At 37.1% G+C, this 27,364-nt stretch overlaps 1 protein-coding gene and 1 non-coding gene across 2 annotated transcripts in view; one reads left to right on the forward strand and one right to left on the reverse strand.

Moving 5' to 3' along the window:
- Window positions 1–27,364, forward strand: part of UGT2A1 (UDP glucuronosyltransferase family 2 member A1 complex locus) — a 162,509-nt gene that overhangs the window by 59,761 nt on the left and 75,384 nt on the right.
- LOC100464961 lies at window positions 1,638–26,965 on the reverse strand. Its single transcript, XR_004628850.1, has 6 exons — window positions 26,156–26,965; window positions 21,490–21,638; window positions 14,485–14,616; window positions 12,584–12,671; window positions 2,720–2,939; window positions 1,638–1,686 (listed from the first exon to the last, which is right to left on the reverse strand). It is a non-coding gene; the product is annotated as a UDP-glucuronosyltransferase 2B31 (transcript).

Here is a 27,364-nt window from a genome sequence, read left to right on the forward strand (position 1 = left end):
GTTAACAATTTTTTGGCCATTACTACTAACGCTGTCATAAAAATCTTGTGTATTTCTTTTGATTTACATATATATGCAGTTGTGTTTATATATATTATAGAAGTGGAGTTGCTGAAAAGAAGGTGTATTTATGATTATGATTTCATTATTGACTGAATTATGTAGAAGTATATTGCTTAATTTCCAAAATTTAGAGATGTTTCAGTTATCTTTCTTTTTGACAATTTCTAAGTGAATTCCAGTAGGCTGGACAACATACTCTTGACAATTTATATTTTTCAAATTTAGTCNGTAGGCTGGACAATATACTCTTGATGATTTATATTTTTCAAATTTAGTCTTGGTTTCTGGCCCAGCGTAGGGTTATTTCCAGTATCTATTGCATTCCTGAAAAATGTGTATTCTCTGTTGTTTTATATAGAATGATGTATATGTATGTCAGGCAGGCTCTATTTTTAAATTGTGTCCTTCAAAACATTTATGTATTTATCCATCCATTTCTTTCTTTCTTTCTTCCTTTCTGTCTGTTTTTTCTATGTATTGAGCAAAATGTTTAAAAACAATGTTATGACTATAGATTTGTGTTTGTTTGTTCTTTTGTCCACTTCTGCATTTGATGTTTTAATAGTAGGTGTCATCAATTAGCAATTTGTATTGTTTTGAAAGATCAATCTATTTATCATTTTGAAAGACATATCTTTATTTTTGGTAGTGATTCTGGACTACTCTATCTGATATTAGCATAGGTACAACATCTTTGTAAATGATTACTGCTAACATAGATCATTTCCTACCTTTGTACTATCTTCTTTTACACTTCTATTTGAACATGTCTTATAAACAATATATAGTTTCTAAAATGCATTCTGACAATCTTTGTCTTTAAATTATTTAGTCTTTTTAGGTTTAATATAAGTAGTATCACAGTTGTATTTTCATCTACTGTCTTATTCTCTGTTTTCTTTTCTATTTGTACAACCTGCCATATATTTCTTTTTCTTTTGTGACTATTTTATAGTATTTTTATTATTTGATTGTTCTTCTATTTTCTTCTCTATAATACTTCTTTTGGTATTTTATTAGATGATACCCTTGTAATGTAATTTTAATACTGATAGTAGTAATAAATACTGAATTCATGGTTGCTGTGCTAGGCACTACAAATTCCCTTGCATTGTTTTCCTCCATAATATAGAAAACTTCACTATTTATATTATCATATTTAAAAAGTTTTATCTTCAAAGGACACATTCAAGAAAGAGAAAAATCAAGTCAACCAGAATGAAAGAAATATTTATAAATCGTATATCTGATAATGTAGTATATCCATAACACATAGCAAATTCTTTAATAAGGTGAAACAAATAATCAAATTTAAAAAGTATCAAAGAATTGGAATAGACATTTCTCTAAAGAGGATATATGAATGGCAATTAGTATATGAAAAGATGCTTAAGAACTTTGGCTATAAGGGAAATGCAAATCAAGACCACAAGGAGAGATCACTTCACACCCGCTAGGATGTCTGTAATAAAACAGATGATAACAAGTGTTGGTGATGATGTGGAGAACTTGGATCTCCCATACTGGGCTGGTGGAAATGTAAAATGGTGCATCTCATTTGGACATCAATTTGGCAGTTCCTCACAGAGTTAACATATGACCAGCAATTCTACTCCTAGATGTCTACCCAAAAGAAAGGAAAAATTTTGTTCACACAATTACATGTGTAGCAATATTTATAATTCCTAAATGTGGAAGTAACCAAAATGTTCATGAACTGATAAATGGATAGATTGTAGCATTTCCCTACCACATGAATGAAATTCAAAAACATGCCAAGCAAAAGAAGCCACACACAAAAGACCATAAATTGTATGATTCCATTTTTATGAAATAGCCAGGGTACGGCAATTTGTAGAGACAAAGTATATTAATGTTTACTTAAGGCAAGAGGAATGGGAATAGACTTCTTTTTTTTTTTTTTTAAAGATTTTATTTATTTGACAGAGATAGAGACAGCCAGCGAGAGAGGGAACACAAGCAGGAGGAGTGGGAGAGGAAGAAGCAGGCTCATAGCTGAAGAGCCTGATGTGGGGCTCGATCCCATAACGCCAGGATCACGCCCTGAGCCGAAGGCAGACGCTTAACTGCTGTGCCACCCTGGCGCCCCGGGAATAGACTTCTAAGTCATATGTGATTCCTTTTTGGGCTAATGAAAATGTCCCAAACTTAGATTATAATGATGGTTTCATAATTCCGTAACATAATACGTATATTTGATTTTTATACTTTAAATTTTGTCATACATAAATTACAGATTATTAAATATATTAAAATAAGAATAAACATTAATTTTTGAGCAGAAAGAGATTTTTGGAAATTTTTGGTACTGAATTGAAACTTATTTTACATAACTGCAAATTCTTCATTCTTTAATTCTATGGATTCTATCATATTCTTAAAAATGTGTTCTTATAATTACCTACATAACTTTTGCATTTATTCATGTAGAAAATTGTTGCAGTATTGGTTCCTCATGAAATCGGTGTTAAAATGCAACTTTGAAATAAATGGTTGAAAATGAAAGTAGTTTTAAGATCAGTTAAATCATATTAAAATTTCAAAATTGGCCTCTTAAATATAGGATGAAACTCACAGTCACTGTTGACCGAACTTATCTATCAATACTATTAATGAAAAAAATTATAATACTCACGAAGTGTCATTAATGACCATCCTCACAGCATTGAGCAAATCTGTACTAGACATCGTGTGGAAATCCACACTGACAGCTGCTCCTTTGGCCTTCATGTGAGCAATGTTATCAGGTTGATCCGCAAACAAAGGAATGCCCACCATGGGGATCCCGTGGTGGATCGCCTCATAGATGCCATTGGTTCCACCATGAGTTACGAAGGCTTTGGTTTTTGGATGACCTAGGATTGGATGAATCTCAGCACGTTATTAATTATAAGTCTTAGAAATAAAATGAGAGTTGGANCGAGAGTTGGACAACATAAGACTCATATTATTGTACACATGAAACAACATTAAAATGGCTTTCAGATCTCAGAGCAAGAGGCACATAAATCTGCTGGAGAGGTAAATGAAGATTGGTGGTGGTACTTGTAACTTGAAAAATGAATACGAGGTGGCTGGACAGACAAACTGAAAGAGAACATTCTGGATAAAGAATAGCATGTTCAAAAAAAGAAAAAAGGAGGTAGCATATGAGAACATATTCTCTTAAACGGTAAAGTCACTGAGTTTAACATGGAGGGATGATGGTGGTGGNCGAGTTTAACATGTAGGGATGATGGTGGTGGCTCAAATCAGGCAAAGGAAAGACTGCACTTTATCATGAAGTGTGTGATGGCTTCATGAACAAGATTGAGGTGTTTTCCTAGAGAACATGTAGAGTCACTGGTAATAAAAGAGGGGCCTTTATTTTTCAGTGGCACTGAATACCCATGCAGAATGAGAAAGGATAGGAACAAGTTGAGAGAATTAGGAGACAGAGTGATGATCCAGGTAATTGTTGAAAAATTATTGGGGGAGGCAAGATGGTGGAAGAGTAGTGGACCCCATTTCATCTTGTCCCTGAANTAAAGAGGCACAGAAGGCCTTCAAGGAACAAACGCCACATAGAACAATCAGAATCAGCTTATACTGATCCAGGCCCCCTTACAAGGGGTGGTGCAAATCTGCCTGGGCAAAGACACCTGAGACTCAGTGAAGCAGGCCCCTCGCCCAGAAGACCAGCTGAAACAACAGGGGAACACCAGGTTTGTTGAGCACACAGGACTACGAAACTCCAGTGCAAGGGGAAAATAGTACATAGAATTCGAAGTTTTTTCTCAAGATTCATTTATCTTTTAGTTTTGAATTTTCCTTTTCTTTTTTTCCTTTTCAACTAGTTTCTTATTTTATTTTATTTATTTTTTTAAGATTTTTATTTACTTATTTGAGAGAGAGAGAGATAGAATGAGCATGGGAAAGGAGCAGAGGGAGAGAGAGAGAAGCAGACTCCCTGCAGAGGAAGGGGACAAATGCAGGGCTGGATCCCAGAACCTGGGGGTCATGACCTGAGGCAAAGGCAGTCACTTAACTAACTGAGCCACCCAGGCACCCCAATTGGTTTCTAATTTATCAGCTCTTTGTTTTTAAGTATTTTTTTAACTTTCATTTTTAAATTTTTATTTTATAGATATATTCTTCATTTTTGGCTTCCTTTCACTGTTTGAATTTTATTTGTGTATTTATATAAGTTTTGCTTTCTTTACAATTTTGGGATTTAGTGTCTTCTGACAAACTGACCAAAATACACCCAGGACCAAGTAGATCACCATGGTTTGTCCACCTGGCAGATTGTAATCCCTCCCCCCTGCTTTTTTTTCCTGTTTCTTTTCTTTTTTTCATTTCTGACCTCTTTGCACTTGCCTAGTGTGTATTTCGTTTGGGTCATGGTTGATATTTTTTATTTTGTTATCTCATTCATCCATTCTTCTCTGGACAAAAAGACTACAAGGAGGAAATCACAACAAAGGATAGAACCAGAGGTAATACTCTCTGGCATAAATCTAATCAATATTGATATAGGTAAAATGTCAGAGCTGGAATTCAGAATACTGATTATAAATTTACTAAGTGGGCTGGAAAAAAGCAGGTCCAAAAGTAATATAGATCAGAAAGGAACAGAGACAATTTATAGAAATGGTGATTTTACAGGTAATACAATAGCACTAAACTGTTATCTTTCAGTAGTTATTCTGAATGTAAATGGGATAAGTGCCCTAATCAAAAGACATCCAATATCCGATTGCATAAAAAAGCAAGATCCATCAATATGCTGCCTGCAAGAGACACATTTTAGACCCAAAGCCACCTCCAGATTGAAAGTGAGGGGTGGAAACCCATTTATCAATCTAATGAGCATCAAAAGAAAGCTGGGGTGGCAATCGTTATATCAGACAAATTTGATTTTAACCCAAAGACTGTACTAAGGGATGAAAAGTGACATTGTATCCTAATTAAAGGGTCTATCCCATAAGAAGATACAACAATTATAAATATTTATGCTCTTAACTTGGGAGTAGCCAATTTTATATACAAATTAATAACCAAATTAAAGAAACACATTGATGATAACACAATGATAGTAGGGGACTTCAATACCCCACTCACTGCAATGGACAGATCATTGAAGCAGAAGATCAACAAGGAAACAAGGGCATTGAATGAAACACTGGAGCAGAAGAATTTCACAGAGATATACAGAGCACTCCATCCTAAAGCAACAGAATACATATTCTTCTGAGTGCACATGTAACATTATCCAGAATGGATCACATAATCACAAATTGGGTTTTAACACATACCAAAAGATTGGGATTATCCCCTGCATATTTTCAGACCATAATTTTTGAACTTGAACTCAATTACAAGAAGATATTTGGAAGAAACTAAAACACTTGGAAATAAAAGAGCATCCTACTAAAGGATGAATGGGTCAACCAGGAAATTAAAGAAGAATTAAAAAATTTGAAGGAAACAAATGAAAATGAAAACACAACAGTTCAAAACCTTTGGGATGCAGCAAAGGCAGTCCTAAGAGGGAAGTACATAGCAATGCAAGAGTTTTTAAAAAATTTTTTTAGAAAAGTCTCAAATACACAAGCTAAACTTACACCTAAAGGAACTGGAGAAAGAAGAGCAAATAAAGTTAAACCAAGCAGCAGAAGAAAAATAATAAAGATTAGAGCACAACTCAATGAAGTAGATACCATAAGAAGAGTAGAGCAGATTAATGAAACTAAAAGCTTGTTCTTTCAAAGAATTAATTAGATTGATAAACACTTGCCAGACTTACCAAAAAGAAAACAGAAATTACCCAAATTAATAAAATCATGAGTGAAAGACGAGAGATTATGACCAAGACCAAGGAAATACAAATAATTTAAGAACATATTATGTGCAACTGTATGCCAACAAGTTAAGCAATCTGGAAGAAATGAATGTGCTCCTGGAAACTTATAAACTACCTAAACTGAGACAGGAAGAAATAAAAAATCTGAGCAGACGCATATTCAGCAAGGAAATTGAAGTAGTAATCACAAACCTCCATACACGTAAGAGTCTAGGGCCAGATGGCTTCCCAGGAGAATTCTACCAAACATTTAANATTGGGGGAGGCAAGATGGTGGAAGAGTAGTGGACCCCATTTCATCTTGTCCCTGAATTTAGCTAGAGAACTATCAAATGATTCTGAACACTTATGAATTGAACCAGAGATGTAAGAAAAATTGCTCGAATTCTATAAATAGAAAAGTGACCACTTTTTGCAAGGTAGAAGGTGCAGAGAAATGAATCTGAGGGTATATTCAGAAGATAAATGGCAGGGGAAGGGAGCCTCCCTAAGCCTAGGGTACTGAAAAGTGATGTAGCCCCAGAGTGCAAAATCCGAACCTTTCGAAGTCTGCTCCAGGGAGAGACATCCCTGCCTGAAAGGTGTTCAGGTGGTGAAGTGGGGGCGGAATCGTAGGTGGGACAGCATAATGTCAGGATTACTGACGGTCACAGAATGGGGGTTCCTGAGCTGTCAGAATTCCCAAGCATTAGAGCAGTAAACTGGTTATGTTCAGTGAGACCAGGCGGGGACTCTCAGCTCGGTTCACAATAAACCGTATACAGCAGCATGATTGGGTGACTGCTCTCTGTGTGGCAGCCCTCCAAAGGGCAGAAACATGGTGACCCTCTACCTTCCCTCTGGAGGGGCTGTGTGGGAGGGTGCAGGACCGGGCAACTGCTCTGTGTGTGTGGATCCTGAAAAGGGCAGAAACGTGGTGACCCTCCACCTTCCCAGAGAGGATCAGTGTGGGCACGCCCTGCAAGGGTCTGCAAAGTTTGGCACACACAGAGGTGAAGACTGCTCATCCCTGAGGGTTTGCTGAAGAGAGGGGGCTACGATCTTTCAGTTCCAGGGCTGGAAAATGGAGTGCTACGATTTTTATTTATTTATTTATTTATTTATTTAATTTAATTTAATTTAATTTAATTTTATTTTATTATTTTATTTTATTTTATTTTATTTTATTTTATTTTATTTTATTTTATTTTTTATTTTATTTTATTTCCTCTAAAGAGGCACAGAAGGCCTTCAAGGAACAAACGCCACATAGAACAATCAGAATCAGCTTATACTGATCCAGGCCCCCTTACAAGGGGTGGTGCAAATCTGCCTGGGCAAAGACACCTGAGACTCAGTGAAGCAGGCCCCTCGCCCAGAAGACCAGCTGAAACAACAGGGGAACACCAGGTTTGTTGAGCACACAGGACTACGAAACTCCAGTGCAAGGGGAAAATAGTACATAGAATTCGAAGTTTTTTCTCAAGATTCATTTATCTTTTAGTTTTGAATTTTCCTTTTCTTTTTTTCCTTTTCAACTAGTTTCTTATTTTATTTTATTTATTTTTTTAAGATTTTTATTTACTTATTTGAGAGAGAGAGAGATAGAATGAGCATGGGAAAGGAGCAGAGGGAGAGAGAGAGAAGCAGACTCCCTGCAGAGGAAGGGGACAAATGCAGGGCTGGATCCCAGAACCTGGGGGTCATGACCTGAGGCAAAGGCAGTCACTTAACTAACTGAGCCACCCAGGCACCCCAATTGGTTTCTAATTTATCAGCTCTTTGTTTTTAAGTATTTTTTTAACTTTCATTTTTAAATTTTTATTTTATAGATATATTCTTCATTTTTGGCTTCCTTTCACTGTTTGAATTTTATTTGTGTATTTATATAAGTTTTGCTTTCTTTACAATTTTGGGATTTAGTGTCTTCTGACAAACTGACCAAAATACACCCAGGACCAAGTAGATCACCATGGTTTGTCCACCTGGCAGATTGTAATCCCTCCCCCCTGCTTTTTTTTCCTGTTTCTTTTCTTTTTTTCATTTCTGACCTCTTTGCACTTGCCTAGTGTGTATTTCGTTTGGGTCATGGTTGATATTTTTTATTTTGTTATCTCATTCATCCATTCTTCTCTGGACAAAAAGACTACAAGGAGGAAATCACAACAAAGGATAGAACCAGAGGTAATACTCTCTGGCATAAATCTAATCAATATTGATATAGGTAAAATGTCAGAGCTGGAATTCAGAATACTGATTATAAATTTACTAAGTGGGCTGGAAAAAAGCAGGTCCAAAAGTAATATAGATCAGAAAGGAACAGAGACAATTTATAGAAATGGTGATTTTACAGGTAATACAATAGCACTAAACTGTTATCTTTCAGTAGTTATTCTGAATGTAAATGGGATAAGTGCCCTAATCAAAAGACATCCAATATCCGATTGCATAAAAAAGCAAGATCCATCAATATGCTGCCTGCAAGAGACACATTTTAGACCCAAAGCCACCTCCAGATTGAAAGTGAGGGGTGGAAACCCATTTATCAATCTAATGAGCATCAAAAGAAAGCTGGGGTGGCAATCGTTATATCAGACAAATTTGATTTTAACCCAAAGACTGTACTAAGGGATGAAAAGTGACATTGTATCCTAATTAAAGGGTCTATCCCATAAGAAGATACAACAATTATAAATATTTATGCTCTTAACTTGGGAGTAGCCAATTTTATATACAAATTAATAACCAAATTAAAGAAACACATTGATGATAACACAATGATAGTAGGGGACTTCAATACCCCACTCACTGCAATGGACAGATCATTGAAGCAGAAGATCAACAAGGAAACAAGGGCATTGAATGAAACACTGGAGCAGAAGAATTTCACAGAGATATACAGAGCACTCCATCCTAAAGCAACAGAATACATATTCTTCTGAGTGCACATGTAACATTATCCAGAATGGATCACATAATCACAAATTGGGTTTTAACACATACCAAAAGATTGGGATTATCCCCTGCATATTTTCAGACCATAATTTTTGAACTTGAACTCAATTACAAGAAGATATTTGGAAGAAACTAAAACACTTGGAAATAAAAGAGCATCCTACTAAAGGATGAATGGGTCAACCAGGAAATTAAAGAAGAATTAAAAAATTTGAAGGAAACAAATGAAAATGAAAACACAACAGTTCAAAACCTTTGGGATGCAGCAAAGGCAGTCCTAAGAGGGAAGTACATAGCAATGCAAGAGTTTTTAAAAAATTTTTTTAGAAAAGTCTCAAATACACAAGCTAAACTTACACCTAAAGGAACTGGAGAAAGAAGAGCAAATAAAGTTAAACCAAGCAGCAGAAGAAAAATAATAAAGATTAGAGCACAACTCAATGAAGTAGATACCATAAGAAGAGTAGAGCAGATTAATGAAACTAAAAGCTTGTTCTTTCAAAGAATTAATTAGATTGATAAACACTTGCCAGACTTACCAAAAAGAAAACAGAAATTACCCAAATTAATAAAATCATGAGTGAAAGACGAGAGATTATGACCAAGACCAAGGAAATACAAATAATTTAAGAACATATTATGTGCAACTGTATGCCAACAAGTTAAGCAATCTGGAAGAAATGAATGTGCTCCTGGAAACTTATAAACTACCTAAACTGAGACAGGAAGAAATAAAAAATCTGAGCAGACGCATATTCAGCAAGGAAATTGAAGTAGTAATCACAAACCTCCATACACGTAAGAGTCTAGGGCCAGATGGCTTCCCAGGAGAATTCTACCAAACATTTAAGGAAGAACCAATACTATTCTTCTGAAGCTGTTCCAAAAAAATAGAAACGGAAGGAAAACTTCCAAATTCATTCTGTGAGGCCAGCATTACCTTGATCCCCAAACCAGACAAAGACCCTACCAAAAGGAGAATTATAGACCAATATCCCTGATGAACTAGGGTGCAAAATTCTCCCCAAGATACTAGTCAATAGGATCCAACAGTGCATTAAAAGGATTATTCACCAAAACCAAGTGGCATTTATTCCTGGACTGTAAGTTGGTTCAACATCCACCAATCAATCAATGTGATACATTGCATTATTAAAACAAAGGACAAGAACCATATATGATCATCTCAATTGATGCAGAAAAAGCATTTGACAAAATCAGTATTTTTCTCTATTAAAACTCTCCACAGTGTAGTGATAGAGGGAACATACCTCAATATCATGAAAGCCATCTATGAAAAGCCCACAGCGAATATCATTCTCAATGGAGAAAAACTGAGAGCTTTTCTTCTAAGGTCAGAAACATGACCGGGATGCCCACTCTCACCATTTTTGTTCAACACAGTAGTAGAAGTCCTAGCCTCACCAATCACACAACAAAAAGAAATAATCAGGATTCAAATAGACAAAGAAGAGGTCAAACTCTCTCTCTTCAGAGATGACATGATACTTTATGGGGAAAACCCAAAAGACTCCACCCCAAAATTGCTAGAACTCACACAGGAATTCAGCAACATGGCAGGATATAAAACCAATGCACAGAAATCAGTGAGAGACAGAATCAGTGAGACAGAAGAAAGAGAAATTAAGGAGTCAATCCCATTTATAATTGTAACAAAAACCATAAGATACCTAGGAATACATCTAACCAAAGAGGTAAAGGATCTTTACTCTAAAAATTACATAAGTCTTATGAAAGAAATTGAGGAATACACAAAGAAATGGAAAAAAAATACTCCATGCTCATGGATTGGAAGACTAAATATTGGTAATATGTCTATGGTACCCAGAGCAATCTACACATTCAGTGCAATCCTTATCTAAATACCATCAACATGTTTCACAGAACTGGAACAAATAATCCTAAAATTTGTATGGAACCAGAAAGGACCCCAAATAGCCAAAGGAATGTTGAAAAAGAAAACCAAAGCTGGGGGCATCACAATGCCAGACTTCCAGTTATTACAAAGCTGTAATCATCAAGAGAGTGTGATACTGGCACAAAAACAGGTACATAGGTCAATGGAACAGAATAGAGAAACCAGAAATGGACCCTCAACTCTATGATCAGCTAATCTTCAACAAAGCAGGAAAGAATATCCAATGCAAAAAGGACAGCCTCTTTCATAAATGTGGTGTTGGGAAAATTGGATAGCCACATGTAGAAGAATGAAACTGGACTATTTCCTTACACCATACACAACGATAAACTCAAAATGGATGAAAGGCCTAACTGTGAGATAGGAATCCATCAAAATCCTAGAGGAGAACACAGGCAGCAACCTCTTCAACCTAGGCCACAGCAACTTCTTGCTAGACATGTCTCCAAAGGCAAGGGAAAGAAAGCAAAAATGACCTCTTGGGACTTCCTCCAAACAAAAGGATTCTGCACAGCCAAGGAAACAGTCAACAAAACTAATAGGCAGCCTAGGGAATGGGAGAAGATATTTGGAAATGACATATCAGATAGCGGGCTAGTATCTAAGATCTATAAAAAAAGTATCAATCTCAACATCCAAAAACCAAATAATTCCATCAAGAAATGGGCAGAAGACATGAACAGACATTTCTCCAAAGAAGACATGCAAATGGCCAACAGACACATGATAAAATGCTCAACAACCCTTGACTTCCGGGAAATACAAATCAAACCACAATGAGATACCACCCCACACCAGTCAGAGTGGCTAAAATTAAGACAGGGAACAACAAATGTTGGCAAGGATGTGGAGAAAGGGGAACCCTCTTACAATGTTATTGGTAATGCAAGCTAGTGCAGCCACCCTTGGAAACAGTTTCAAGATTCCTCAACAAGTTGAAAATAGAGCTGCCCTATGACCCAGCAATTGCACTACAAGGTATTTATCCCAAATATATAAATGTATTGATTTGAGAGGGCACCTGCACCCCAATACTTATTGCAACAATGTCCACAATAGCCAAACTGTGGAAAGAGCTGAGATACCCATGGTCAGATGACTAGATAAAGAAGATGTGGTATATATATGTAATGGAATATTATTCAGCCATCAGAAGGTATGAATACTTCCCATTTACATTGACAGGGATGGAATTGGAGGATATTATGCTGAATGAAAGAAGTCAATCAGAGAAAGACAATTATCGTACGGTTTCACTCATATGTGGACTATAAGAAATAGCACAGAGGATCCCAGGGAAGGGAAGGAAAACAGATGAAAAGAAATCAGAGAGGGAGACAAAGCATGAGAGACTCTTAATTGTAGGGAACAAACTGAGGGTTGCTGGAGGGGAGGTGGACGGGGGGATGGGGTAACTGGGTGACGGGCATTAAGGAGGGCACGTGATGTGATGAGCACTGTTATACTGAATGCTCCATCTGAAATGAATGATGTACTACATGTTGGCTATTTGAATTTAAATTAAAAAAATTAAAAAATTACCTTTGAGAAGAAATTACACCTGAAATAAAGATACTTTGATCCTGGCTATAGGGAATGTGACTGTGTATAATAACATACTGTGTCTTATCTTCCCCCCCCCCCAAGTCTGCAAAGTAAATGTAAGGAAGTTAAGTTTTGTTTTTGAGGTTTTCAATAATAAATGTTCAATCAGTTTGCCCCTTGGGAACTCATCATTTTGTTTAGAATTACTTTCAATTCAGTGTCTTCCAGATTCTTACCAAGAAGGTCATTCTGGGGGATCCACTTATACAGCCGAGTATTTGACCCTAAGGTGTCTGGTTTCTTGCCATCAAATCTCCATAGAACCTGTTAAAGACAATACCTTATTTCATGAGTTGAACTTTGAAGTTTTAGCATGATAGATTTTAAGGAAATTAAGAGATAATCTAGTTAGAACCCTTTAGTTGAGTGAGAATAAGGACAGAAGATATTAAAAATGAGGCTACTAAAACACTGGTATAATAAAATACCCACATTTTGTTACTTCTTTTTATATTCAATCAAGTATGAATGTAATCATGATGTTTCACACATAGAGATTAGACAAATGAGTTATCAGTGACAAATTCAAGTATTTAAGAAATTTTTAGGCAGTTATTATAATTCTACCTCAAACAAGTGGGAAATTAACTAAGATCTACACATGTGTTTTGTTTTATCTGTTATAATGGCTTTCATCTTCCAATGTAATATTAACCTATTTATTTCTTTTTATGTGTTACAGAAGGGAGTTCACTTATATCCACTTGTTCCATAAGTTATTTTATTAGAGTTTTACATCTTTTAATATACAAAAAGCTAAATATGCCATCTGGTGCTTGTGCAAAATACATAATTCTTTTTATTAGTAATTTATTATATAAATAATTACACATTTACATGAATCCACATTATTATTACTATTTCTTGGTTTGGAAGTTCTTTAAATGTTACAAAGAAAAGCCTGTTAGCACTTCAGAAATAACAGTGTAGCTGTTGAAAAAAATCCAAAGCTAAGTTTTACTTAACTGATTGTTAACATGTCAATGATGGACTACAAAGCATTGACAGCATTGATTAATATGAGATCTATACCGAAACAATTTCCATTCCCAGTACGGAAATAGATTGATTTTAGAATTCTCCAGCAATCCTCATAAACTGGATAATAGTTTACTTTGGTTAACATATATTTGCTATGTGATTGTTTAAGTAACTTTAGATATTAAGCAAACATTAGCATAAGGAGAAACTATATCGGTAAACTAAAAAGTGGTTCACAAATACCAAAATACTGCAGGTGTTTTGTATGTATTGAAAATAATTTACTTCTCTGTTTCATGTAGAAAGAGGCATCTAAAACTTTCCCATGCTAGCCTTGTTTCTGGTTGACTCATTAAATATTTCCATTTCCTTCCTTAATCAGGAGAAGTTATTATTCTGATAAAGTCCTTTTGGAACCACATATTACTAAGCACAGGGTCACCTTGAGGGAGGGATCCATCTCCCCTCTTTTCATTTATCTTACTCTTTTACCCCACTCCAGCAGTCATGTCAGTTTTTCTCTTTCTCTAAATCATCTAGGCTGAATGAACGCCTAGACATAGGTTGGTGAGCCCTGGCCATCTTTTCTCTGAACAACATACTGAATAGTTATCTCCAAAATTTAGGGGAAGGGAAAGGAACCTGGAGTATCCGGCAAGTGTAAACTGCATGATGCTTTTCAGACTTTTATCGATTCCTGCTGAGTACAACTTGAAATTTAGCTCCTTTCTGAGAACATCTATGAGATATTCAGTGCCCTTGGGAATCCCATAAGGAAAAGAAATGAATGACAGGACAGAATTTGGTGATTTCTGTATCTGTCCCTGACACATTATAATAGCAAACTTTACCCTCACCCTCCTAAATATATACCTCCTAAATTTATTTCTTTCTGATCTCAGTGTTAATGCCAAAGTTATCGTCAAAACACCTTCTGTACGACTTTAGCATTTGCCATGTATATTTTCCTTATGTCTGAGATCAATTGGAACTATCATAATGGTTTCCGTGTCATGAAGGAAAGGGTAATCAGACCCTTTAAACAGTTTAACAGACTCATTAAGTAGTTGTATACGATTAAGTTACTTTATGTAACCTTTTGTGGAATCTGGGCAAGGGCTGATGCAATCGTATTGGCTCTTTCCTCTGGCATGGTATGGATCATCGACCCTAGAGTAAACACCACAATACCGTTTTCTCCAGAGCTCTGGACAAACTCTTCCATTTCCTGTGAAGAAAGAATTTGCTCCATCACAACAGAGGAACAGCATAGCAAACACTATGAAAAGAATTTCTACAGGGGTGCCTGGGTGGCTCAGTCAGTTAAGTGTCTGACCCTTGATTTCATCTTAGGTCATGATCTCGGGGTTGAGATTGAGCCCCGAATCTGTCTCTACACTCAGCAGGGAATCTGCTGGGTATTCCCTCTCCCTCTGCGCCCCTCCCCCCAGCCCCAATGCTGTCCCTCAAATAAAGAAAGAAATCTTAAAAAAAAAAGAAGAAGAAGAATTTCTACAAACAGCTAAAGAGTGATACCAAATATTATCAAGAGTTATTAGAGTAATGGGTATTTTTATCTTTAAATTGTCATAAAACACACAAAAAATTTACCATTTAACTATTCCTGAGTATGTAGTTCCATAATGTGTATATTTAGACTGTTGGGTAACCACCAGAAATTTTTCATCTCACTAAACTGGAGCTCTGTACCCATTATATAGCAATTCCCAATTCCCTCCTTCACCATCTTTAGTGACTATAATTATATTTTGTATTTCTATGAATTTGACTAATCTGCATACCACATATCAGTGGAATCATTCAGTATTTTTCTTTTTTGTTTTAAAGATTTTATTTATTTACTTGACAGAGAGAGACAGCCAGTGAGAGAGGGAACACAAGCAGGAGGAGTGGGAGAGGAAGAAGCAGGCTCCAGAGGAGGAGCCTGATGTGGGGCTCAATCCCAGAATGCCGGGATCATGCCCTGAGCCAAAGGCAGACACTTCACAACTGAGCTACCCAAGGGACCCAGTATTTGTCTTTTTGTGATTGCCCCCTTTCACTTGGCATAATGTCCTGAAATATTTCCACTTTGGAGTATGTGTTAGAATTTTCTTCTATTTTATGACTAATAGTCCATTGTGTATAAAATACATTTTGTATATGGATTTATCTATTGATGGACACTTGGGTTAGACTGAACAGAACTTTTGCTAGCTTTACCTCAGGATTTAGACCTTGAGAAAGTTACCATATACACCTACACATTTGTAATCAAAATTGATATTAGGTTAACCATCAAATAAGATCTTAGTTTCATCTTATTACCATAAGAAGGCAGACAAACAAAATGTTGAAGAGACCATAAAATCATTCAGTAAAAGATGATTGTCTTTCAATTATGTCTTAAAGGTATCAGCTTAAATCGTATTACATTATTGCTTTCTTTCATAAAAAATATACGCTAACAGAATTCTTTCACAATTTTATACTATGGATTTTTTCAGATATAAGTGGTTGAAATTATTTAGTCCTTATTAACTATGCAGAATTTATGGTCCTGAGGGGAGGAGTTAAGATGGCGGAGGAGTAGGGGTCCCCTTTCTCAGCTGGTTCCAAGTCAAACTGGATAGGTACCAGACCATCCTGAACACCCACGGAATCAGCCTGAGATGCAGGAAGATACATCTGGATCTCTACAAATGAACATCTCCAGCGATGAGTATTGAGGTACGAAGCGGGGAGCCGTGAATCCTTGCACAGATATCAGAAGATAAACGGAAGGGGGAGGGAGCCACAGAGCTCGGGCTCCAGGAAGCAGTAGCTACCTGTACTGGGGAGTGGGCGGACTCACAGACTGGCACCCGTGAGAGAGCAGACTGAGATGTGAGCCTGGGAACGTGCGTGTGACCAGACTGAAAACCTGAGCTCCGGAGCGCACACTCGAACTAGACTGAAACCGGGAGTTCGGGAGCGCTCACGCAACCAGACTGAAAGCTGGTGCTCCGGAGTGCACGCGAACCACACTGAAACAGAGAACTCAGGAGCGCGTGTGGGATCCGGGGGCGGCTGGCAGTGTTAGAAGCACAAAGGACAGAGACTTGCCGGCCCTGGAAGTGAGCGCTGGGAGAGCAGCTGTGGGGCGCACAACCCAGAACCCTGCAGGTTTTTAGCAGCACCAAAAGAAACAGAGTTAAAGTGGCCAAGAGAGCTCAGTGGAGAGCAGACTGTGATCTCTCTGTTCTGAGACAGAGGCTAGGATACGGCCACTGCTGCTCTGACTCTCAGAAGAGCCACAGAAAACCACCAGGGAAAGCTACCAGAGAACTGAAAGCCTGGGAATACCGGCTTACATTGTGCTCATCCCCATCCCCCCCTCACAGGGGACAGGGCGACTCTACCCAAACAGGGTTGCCTGAGTATCAGCGTGGCAGGCCCCTCCCCCAGAAGGCAGGCTGAAAAATCAAGAAGCCCACATCCCTAAGGTTCCTTTAAAACAAGTGCACACTGCCTGGCTCCTGGTCAATAATTTGGGCTGTGGGCAACCCCACAACCTCTCCTCATCAGAATGATGAGAATGAGAAGTCCCCCCAGCAAAGAAAAGATAATGAGTCTGTGGCCTCTGCCACAGAGCTGATGGATATGGATATAGGCAAATTGTCAGAAATGGAGTTCAGAGTGACAGTGGTCAAGATGATGTGTAGACTTGGAAAATATATTAATGAAAATATTAACGAGAATATAGAATCTCTAAGGGTGGAAATGAGAGTGAATCTGGCAGAATATAGAATGCTATGAATCAAATGCAGTCAAAACTAGATGCTCTGACGGTCAGGGTAAATGAGGCAGAAGAACGAATTAGTGAATTGGAGGATGGGATGGTAGAAGAGAAAGTTAAAACAGAAACTTGCCTCAAAAAAAATCTAATCTCAAGAATGTAGGTTACGGGAGATTACTAACTCAATGAAACGTTCCAATGTCAGAATCATCGGCATCCCCAAGGGGGTGGAGGAAGAGAGAGGTCTAGAAGAGATATTTGAACAAATTGTAGCTGAATACTTCCCTAATCTAGCAAAGGAAATAAGCATTTGTGTCCAAGAGGCAGAAAGGACCCCTCCCAAGTTCAACCACAACAAACCTATGCCATGTCATGTCATGGTGTAATTTGCAAATATTAGATCCAAGGATACAGTATTGAAAGTGACCAGGCAAAGAAATCTCTCACATACAAAGGCAAAAGTATAAGGATTATGTCAGACCTGTCTACACAGACCTGGAATGAGAGAAAGGGTTGGCATGACATTTTTAAAGCTCTATCTGAGAAAAACATGCAGCCAAGGATCCTTTATCCAGCAAGGCTGTCATTGATAATTGATGGAGAAATAAGGACCTTCCAAGATCACCAGTCATTGACCAATTTTGTAACCACGAAACCAGCCTTTCTGAAGATATTAAGGGGGGTTCTATAAAAGTAAAGAGGCCCCAAGAGTGATACAGAACAGAAATTTACAATCTATAGAAACAAAGACTTTACAGGCAACATGACATCATTAAACAGATGAGATTTTAAACTAAAGACTGTAGTTAGAGATACAGATGCTCCCATAAAATGCCACAGGGTTGCAGATTGGATAAAAAGACATGACCCATACATTTGCTGTCTACAAGAGACTCATCTTGAACCTAAAGATACATCCAGACTGAATGTGAAGGGATGGAAAACCATTTTTCATGCCAATGGACCTCAAAAGAAAGCTGGAATACCAATTCTCATATCAGACAGATGAGATTTTAAACTAAAGACTGTAGTTAGAGATACAGAAGGACACTATATTATTCTTAAAGGATGTATCCAACAAGTGGTTATGACAATTATAAATATCTACGCCCCCAACAGGGGAGCAGCAAGATACACAAGCCAACTCTTAACCAGAATAAAGAGACATATAGATAAAAATACGTTAATACTAGGGGACCTAAACACTCCACTATCAGCAATAGACAGATCATCTAAGCAGAAAATCAACAAAGAAACAAGAGCTTTGAGTGACATACTAGATCAGGTGGACCTCAAGGATATATATATAACGCTACACCCCAGAACAACAGAATACTCATTCTTTTCGAATGCACATGGAACGTTCTCCAGAATAGACCATAGTCTGGGTCACAAAACAGATCTCGACTGATACCAAAAGACTGAAAGAAGTCTTTAGACTAGAAGTCCTTACAACAGCAATCAGACAACAAAAGGGGATAAAAGGTATCCAAATCGGCAAAGAAGAAGTCGAACTGTCTCTCCTTGCAGATGACATGATACGCTATATGGAAAACCCAAAAGACTCCACCCCCAAACTACCAGAAGTTCTAGAGCAATTCAGTAATGTGGCGGGATACAAAATCAATGCTCAGAAATCAGTTGCATTTCTATACATGAACAATTAGACTGAAGAAAGAGAAATTAGGGAATCCATCCCATTTACAATAGCACCAAAAATCATACGTTATCTCAGAATTAATTTAACGAGAGACGTAAAGGATCTATGTTCTAGAAACTATAAATCACTCTTGAAAGACATTGAAGAAGACACAAAAAGATAGAAAAATATTCCATGCTCATGGATCGGAAGAATTAATATAGTTAAAATGTCTATGCTACCCAGAGCAATCTTTTTTTTTTTTTAAGATTTTTTTTATTTATGTGACAGACAGCCAGCGAGACAGGGAACACAGCAGGGGGAGTGGGAAAGGAATAAGCAGGCTCCCCGCGGAGTAGCCTGATGTGGGGCTTGATCCCGGTACGCCGGGATCACGCCCTGAGCCAAAGGCAGACGCTTAACGACTGCACTACCCAGGCGCCCCTACCGAGAGCAATCTACACTTTCAACGCCATCCTAATCAAAATAACAAAGACGTTTTTCAAGGAACTAGAACAAACAGCCCTTAAAATTTGTGTGGAACCAGAAAAGGCCCCAAATCTCCAAGGAATTGTTGAAAAGGAAACACAAAGCTGGGGGCATCACGTTGCCAGATTTAAAGCTGTACTACATTTNGAGAGACTATGGACTATGAGAAACAAACTGAAGACTTCGGGGGGGGTGGGGGAAGGGGATAGACTGGTGATGGGTAGTAAGGAGGGCACGTATTGTATGGTGCACTGGGTGTTATACGCAACTAATGAAGCATCAAACTTTACATCGGAATCTGGGGATGTACTGTATGGTGATTAACATAATATAATAAAATAAAATTAAAAAAAATAAAAAAATAAAGCTGTACTACAAAGCTGTGATCAGAAAGACAGCATGGTACTCACACAAAAACAGACACATAGACCAATGGAACAGAATAGAGAACCCAGAAATGAACCCTCGGCTCTTTGGGCAACTAATCTTTGATAAAGCAGGAAAAAACATCCAGTGGAAAAAAGACAGTCTCTTCAATAAATGGTACTGGGAAAATTGGACCGCTACATGCAAAAAAGTGAAACTTGACCACTCTCTCACACCAAATTAATGAAAGACCTTGATGTGAGACAGGAATCCATCAAAATCCTAGAGGAGAACATAGGCTGCAACCTCTTTGACATTGGCCCCGGGAACTTTTTTCGTGACACATCTCCAAAGGCAAGAAAAACAAAAGAAAAAATGAACTGTGGGACTTCATCAATATTAAAAGCTTCTGCACAGCCCAGGAAACAGTCAGAAAAACTAAGAGGCAGCCCACGGAATGGGAGAAGATATTTGCAAATGACACTACAGAAAAAGACTAGTATCCAAGATCCACAAAGAACTTCTCAAACTCAATACATGGGAAACAAATACTCAAATCAAAAAATGGGCAAATCAAGATATGAACAGACACTTTTCCAATGAAGACGTACAAATGGCTAACAAACATATGAAAAAATATTCAAAATCATTAGCCATAAGGGAAATTCAAATCAAAACCACGTTGAGATACTACCATACGCCAGTTAGAATGGCAAAAATTGACAAGGCAAGAAAAAACAAATTTTGGAGAGGATGTGGAGAAAGGGGATCACTCCTATATTGTTGGTGGGAATGCAAGTTGGTACAGCCACTTTGGAAAACAGTGTGGAGGTCTGTTAAAAAGTTAGAAATTGAGCTACCCTATGATCCAGCCATTGCACTACTGGGTATTTACCCCAAAGATACAGATGTAGTGAAGAGAAGGGCCATATGCACCCCAGTGTTCATAGCAGCATTGTCCACAATAGTTAAATCATGGAAGGAGCCGAGATGCCCTTCAACAGATAACTGGATTAAAAGATGTGGTCCATATATACAATGGAATATTACTCAGCCATCAAAAAGAACGATTTCTCAACATTTGCAGCAACATGGATGGGACTGGAGGAGAGAACGCTAAGCAAAATAAGTCAAGCAGAGAAATGCAATTATCATATGTTTTCACTCATTTATGGAACATAAGACATAGGGAGATTGGTCGGAAAAGAAAGGGAATAAGAAGGGGGGGGCTAAATAGAAGGGGGAATGAACCATGAAAGACTATGGACTCTGGGAAACAAACTGAGGGCATCAGAGGGGAGAGGGGTGGGGGAATGGGATAGACTGGTGATGGGTATTAAGGAGGGCAGGTATTGCATGGAGCACTGGTTGTTATACGCAAATAATGAATCATGGAACTTTACATCAAAAACTAGACGTGTACTGTATGGTGACTAACATACTATAGTAAAAAAATATTATTAAAAAAAGAATTTTTGGTCCTTATTATATACACAGGGTAGTTTTCTCTGCACTCATTTTGTCAGTCAGCTATAAGGATGAGAACACTGCTCCCCCAATGTTCTTTACTGAGATTTTGTCCAGCTTTGGTGTGTGGCAGAAAACACATGTTCTCATAGTCTACACAAACACTTTAATGCTTTAAAATGTCAAACCTTGGGATCTCAGACGAGGAATGGTGTAAATGTTGGAGTGACAGCAAGTAAACATTGGATTTGCCTGCAGATGTTGTTGGGACACACAAACATTGTTGAGGAATGGTCTTTTTAAGCTAGAATACTGGTGAAATGCCTCAGAGCAAATAAAACAAGAAACATGGAATCAGTTACCTTAGGCAGGGGTTTGGCAGGTTTGCAGTGGAGTCCTCCAACAAATTCAAAATTGGGTAGGAGTGGGTGAGGAAATTCAAAATCCCAGTAGGTTCGAATGAGCCATATTTGGGCCTTCCCCATTAACTTAGAGAATGTAGTGGGTCTTCCTGAAGGGATAAAACCAAACATCACATCCATAAGAGAAAGGATAAAAACCATATGATCACTTCCATATATGCAGAAAAAGCATTTGACAAAGTACACATCCATTCGTGATAAAAAGTCTCAACAAAGTTGGTTTAGAGGGAACATACCTCAACAAAATAAGGACCTTATACGGAAAACCCATAGTGAACATCATACTCAATGGGGAACAGCTGAGAGCTTTTGCCCTAAGGTCAGAAACAAGACAAGGTGTCCACTCTTACCACTTTGATTCCAAATAATATTGGAAGTCCTGGCTATAGCAATCAGACAACAAAAAGAAATAAAACTATCCAAATTGGTGAGGAAGAAGCAAAACTTTCACTATTTGCAGATGACATGATCCTATATGTAGAAAACCCTAAAGACTTACCAAAAAACTACTAGAATTCTTAAATTAATTCATTAAAGTCACAGGATGCAAAATCAATGTACAGAAATCTGTTACATTTCTATATACTAATTATAATGAAGCAGAAGAAAGAGAAATTAAGAAAACAATCCTATTTGTAATTGCACCAAAAATAATAAAGTTCCTAGGAATAAACTTAACCAAAGAGGTGATGGACCTATACTCTGAAAATTATAAAACATTATGAAAGAAATGGAAGAGGATACAAAGAAATGGAAAGGCATTCTGTCCACATGAATTAGAAGAACAAATATTGAACTGTATATACTACCCAAAGCAATTGACACATTTAATGCAATAAAATTTATATAGATCCACAGAAGACCCCAAATAGATAAAGCAATCTTGAAAAAGAAAAAAACAGGAGCTATCACAATTCCAGACTTGAAGTTATACTCCAAAGCTCTAGTCATCAAGACAGTGTGTTACTGGCACAAAAACAGACACATAGAACAATGGAAGAGCATAGAAAACCCATTTATGTGGTCAATTAATCTTTGACAAAGGAGGAAAGAATATCCAATGGAAACAAGATAGCATCTTCAATAAATGGTGTTGGGAAAATTGGACAACTACATGCAAAGGTATGAAACTGGACTACTTTCTTACACCATGCACAAAAATACATTCTGAATGGATTAAAAAACGAAATGTGAAACCTGAAATCATAAAAATCCTTGAAGAGAGCACAGGCAGTAATATCTCTGACATCGGCCATAGGAACATTTTTCTAGATATATCTTCTGAGGGGAGGGAAATAAAAGCAAAAATAACCTATTGGTACTACATCAAAGTTAAAAAAAGAAAAAAAGAAAGAAAAACAACCAAACCTCTGCATAATAAAGGAAACAATCAGTAAAACTAAAAGGCAATGTACTGAATGGAAGAAGATATTTGCAAATGACCTTTGAAAAAAGGTTAGTATCCAAAACAATAAAACCTCTACAGCTCAACACTCCAAAACCAAATAATCCAATTTAAAAAAGGACAGAAGACATGAACAGACATTTCTCCTAGGAAGGCATGCAGATGGCCAACAGACACAAGAAACAAGTGTGGAGGTTTCTCAAGAAGTTAAAAATAGAAGTACTCTGTGATTCAGCAATTGCACTGCTAGGTATCTACCCAAAGCACACAAAAATACTTGTTCAAAGGGATGCATGTACCCCAGTGTTTATAGCAGCATTATCTACAATAGCCAAATTATAGAAACAGCCTAAGTATCCATCAACTGATGAATGGCTAAAAATGAAGTGGTATATTTTTATCATAATATTACTCAGCCATAAAAAAGAATGAGATCTTGGGGCACCTGGGTGGCTCAGTTGGTTAAGCATCCAACTCTTGGTTTTGGCTCAGGTCATGATCTAATGGTCCATGGGATGGAGCCCTGAGTGAGTTTCTGCGCTCGGTGTGTAGATGGTTCAGATTCTCTCTCCCTCTCTCTCTCATTCACTTTCTTTCTCTGTCTCAAATAAATAAAGAAATAAAATCTTTAAAAAAATGAAATCTTGCAATTTGCAAGGAGCTAGAGAGTATTATGCTAAGTAAAATAAGTTAGACAAAGACAAATACCACATTATTTCACTCATATGTGGAATTTAAGAAACTAAACAAGGAAAAGACAAAAAGAGAGAGAGAGAGAGACAAACCAAGAAGTAGAGTCTTAACTGTAGAGAACAAACTGAGGGTTACGGGAGGGGCAGTGGGTGGGGGGATGTGTCAAATAGGTGATAGGGATTAAGGAGGGCACTAGTTGTGAAGAGCATGGAGTGATGTCCAGAATTGCTGAATCACTATATTGTACACCTAAAACTAATATAACACTCTCTCTTACCTATACTGCAATTAAAATTAAAACTTAATAGAAAAATAAGAGTAAATAAATCGGTAGAAAACCCCACAAAAAGCAACAGGTAGAGGAAATGAGAGTAATTAGTGTGAATATACTAGGGAATTTTCTGAAAGGAGTTTGGAATAATGTAGTAAAAAATGTTTCAAAATATTTGCAGTTTGATAATAGAACACATATATGATACAAACATGTATGATGAAGCAAATATATATTTACGTACTTATATATTTGTTGTTCATATGTATATATGAAAGACAAAGTGTAAGAGACTCATTTCTAACATCACAGTAGTATATTCACAATCATTAACAATCATTAAGCCTAAGCCACTATCAAATTAAGCATGCATTTGTTTACTCTGAAATGCCGCAAAAGTAACAGATGCAAATGTAAACAATTATTTGAGCTCCCCAATCAATTAACCATTGGAAACACCTTTCCCTAGAGTACTAAGTCCATTTCTATAATTTAGCAAGTTATTCCCTTGATCCTAGATTTTCCAAGAAAACTGTGAGGTTTTGAAGGTATGGCTTGATTCCTTGTACTTACCATTGCACTTGGTTCACATTAGGAGCTCTAATAATATTTGTGTATTAAATAATATTTGCAAATAAGAACTGGAATATTTTCATCAAGTATGGAAATACTTATGTGCACTGTTAATTTTGGTTCATTTTTCTTTAATGGAGTAACATAGTTTTTAAAAATGTGAACTATTAATGTGTGTGTGTACCCTTCAATAAGATTTTAGGCCTTTACATCATGATTTATAAGCCCTGGTGAAAGAATATGTAATCATTAGAAACTTCGTATTATAGGTTCCTGAGTCTGGGATATAGCCACCATTTCTTCCAATTATGAAGGACTCTTTCAGGTAATATGACAAAACACTTAATATTTTTAAGTTAAAGAAAGGAAACAAGTGGAAATAATATCCTCAATGCTCTATAGACAGTTGTACTAGAAATATGTAACTCCTCAAGTAACAAGTCTGCTCTCATCAAGATAGTGAAATTTCTAATGTCTTTTTATTTTTATTTTTTTTTAAGTTTTTCTTTTCTTTTCTAATAATTTTTATTTTGTTATGTTACTCACCATACAGTATATCCTTAGTTTTTCGTTTCACTCATTTATGGAACATAAGAAAAAGGAAGATCGGTAGAAGAAGGAAGGGAAGAATGAAGGGGGGCTAAACAGAAGTGGGAATGAACCTTGAGAGACTGTGGACTCTGGAAATCTAATGTGTTTTTTAAAAAAGATCTTATTTATCTACTTGACAGAGAGAGAGAGAGAGAGAGAGCGCACAGCAGGGGAAGTGGCAGGCAGAGCAAAAGTAAGAAGCAGGCTCCCTGCTGAGCCCAGAACCCTACATGGGGCTCAATCCCAGGACCCTGGGATCATAACCTGAGCTGAAGGCAGACGCTTAACCAACTGAGCCAGCCATGCACCCCTCTAATGCCTTTTTTTAAAAATGGAAAAAGTAAACTAAAATGGATATGTAGGAAATAGGCACAGCAGAGATTTGTAAGGCAGTGAAACTACCCTGATGTAATGGTGGTGTTTTCGTATCATTATAAATTTGTTAAAATCTATAGATTATACAACACCAAGAGTGAACTCTAATGTAAACTATGGACTTTGGATGGTAATAATGTGTCAATGTAGGTTCATCAGTTGTAACAAATGTACCACTCTGGTGAGGGATGTTCGTAATGGGGGACCTTATGCACGTGTGTGGGCAAGGGTTATGTAGGAAATCTTGACTCAATATGCTGTGACTTAAAATTATTCTAAAAAGTAAAGCACATCAAAAGTAACATTTTACCCTGTATTTAATAAATTACAAAGGAAGGTTAAAACACTTTATCCAGAAAAGAGTAAAAAAAAATTTTTTTTTNAAGTAAAAAAAAAAAATTGAAGTATTACAAAGAAACACACAAAGAATAGATATGTAGTTGCTTCAAGAAATTCTCAGAGCGTTAATTTGTGGTTTGACTACGTGGAGTGTAAGGTACTAAATAATGGACCACAGGGTTCTAACTGGCCCTGTCATATAAGTCTTTCCATAATATTTGTGAGATTGAGAGATCATTTTGTATTTTCATCATTTCACTTATAAAAGACAAACTCCTCTGACTTTGTATTTATACACTCTCAAGTTCGTAGGCACTAAGAATTACAACCTCATGCTACCAATTAAAAACATGACTTACCTAGTACTTCGCTGTAAAACTGATCCCAGNCTGTAAAACCGATCCCAACTCTTCTCATTAAATGTTTGGAACCAAAAGTCAAAATAAAGCACATATATCATATTTTTTACTCTCTGCATGAATGTCATTTGATCACTTAATTCTGACAAAATAACAGGCACGTAGGACGGAGGGAATGGAAGCCCTCCACTATACTTTTCAAATGCATAGCCAGGAGAGAAGCGGAGACTGTACACTAAAGGTATTTTAAGTAGCTCTGCCAGCAGCTCACCACAGGGTCCAATAGCATCTGCAAGAACGACATCAAACCTTGATTCTTGTAGTTTTGTCATGAGTTTCCTGTTCAAAACTACATCTTTACAGAGCTTTTGAATACAGTCAGAAAATTCCCACATCNTACAGAACTTTTGAATACAGTCAGAATATTCCCAGAATATTTCTTGCATTTTTGAAAAATATGCCCAAAATGTATCTCTTGGCAAGTCATATATCCATGTGTCGAGCAGTTTTCCGAAAAGATCCTCCAAATCATTTCCAAGTAAATGTGCAGGATAAACCTCATATTTAATAGCAGATGATTTGCTCGGATCAACAAGAATGGAAGCTGACGATGTCAGAACCGTCACTTCGTGACCTCTTTGGACAAGTTCATCCAGGATTGTCTTTATATTGATCCAGTGGCTGTATTCTGTGGGCCACACCAGCACCTTTCCACCACCCCCAGAGCTGAAGTAACAGCTCAGCTGTAGCAGCAGCAGAACTGAAATCCATTTCATAGACATCCTGGTGGAATGCAGTGCTTCTTTTCAAATTCCTGTTTACTTCTCCCATTGCTTGTACTTATACCCAAGGAGAAATCAATCAGTAAGTTAAAGTGTAACTCTACATTTCAAAGCAAACACATTTTATGAACAGTCAGAGCATTTGGATGCAAGTGGAAAAAGCCAAAGGTAGATGATTTCATTTGTATACAAATATGTTTAATATTTGTTTGATGCTTATAAGTTCTGTCATCTTAGCTAAGAGCCAATGACCTAGCATGTGCAAGTCACATGTCTTATGTAATATATTTTGGAAGAATGTCAGGGACGGTGGTGATAGGTCACTGTCTGTAGTGTCCTTGACACAAGAATTAAAGTTATTATACAGGTGAATTATATTTCTAGGATATGATGATTTAAGAGATTTTGTTTTGTTCATAAAAATGTG

The sequence above is a fragment of the Ailuropoda melanoleuca genome, chromosome 11 (assembly GCF_002007445.2).
Source record: "Ailuropoda melanoleuca isolate Jingjing chromosome 11, ASM200744v2, whole genome shotgun sequence".
NCBI lineage: Eukaryota > Metazoa > Chordata > Mammalia > Carnivora > Ursidae > Ailuropoda > Ailuropoda melanoleuca.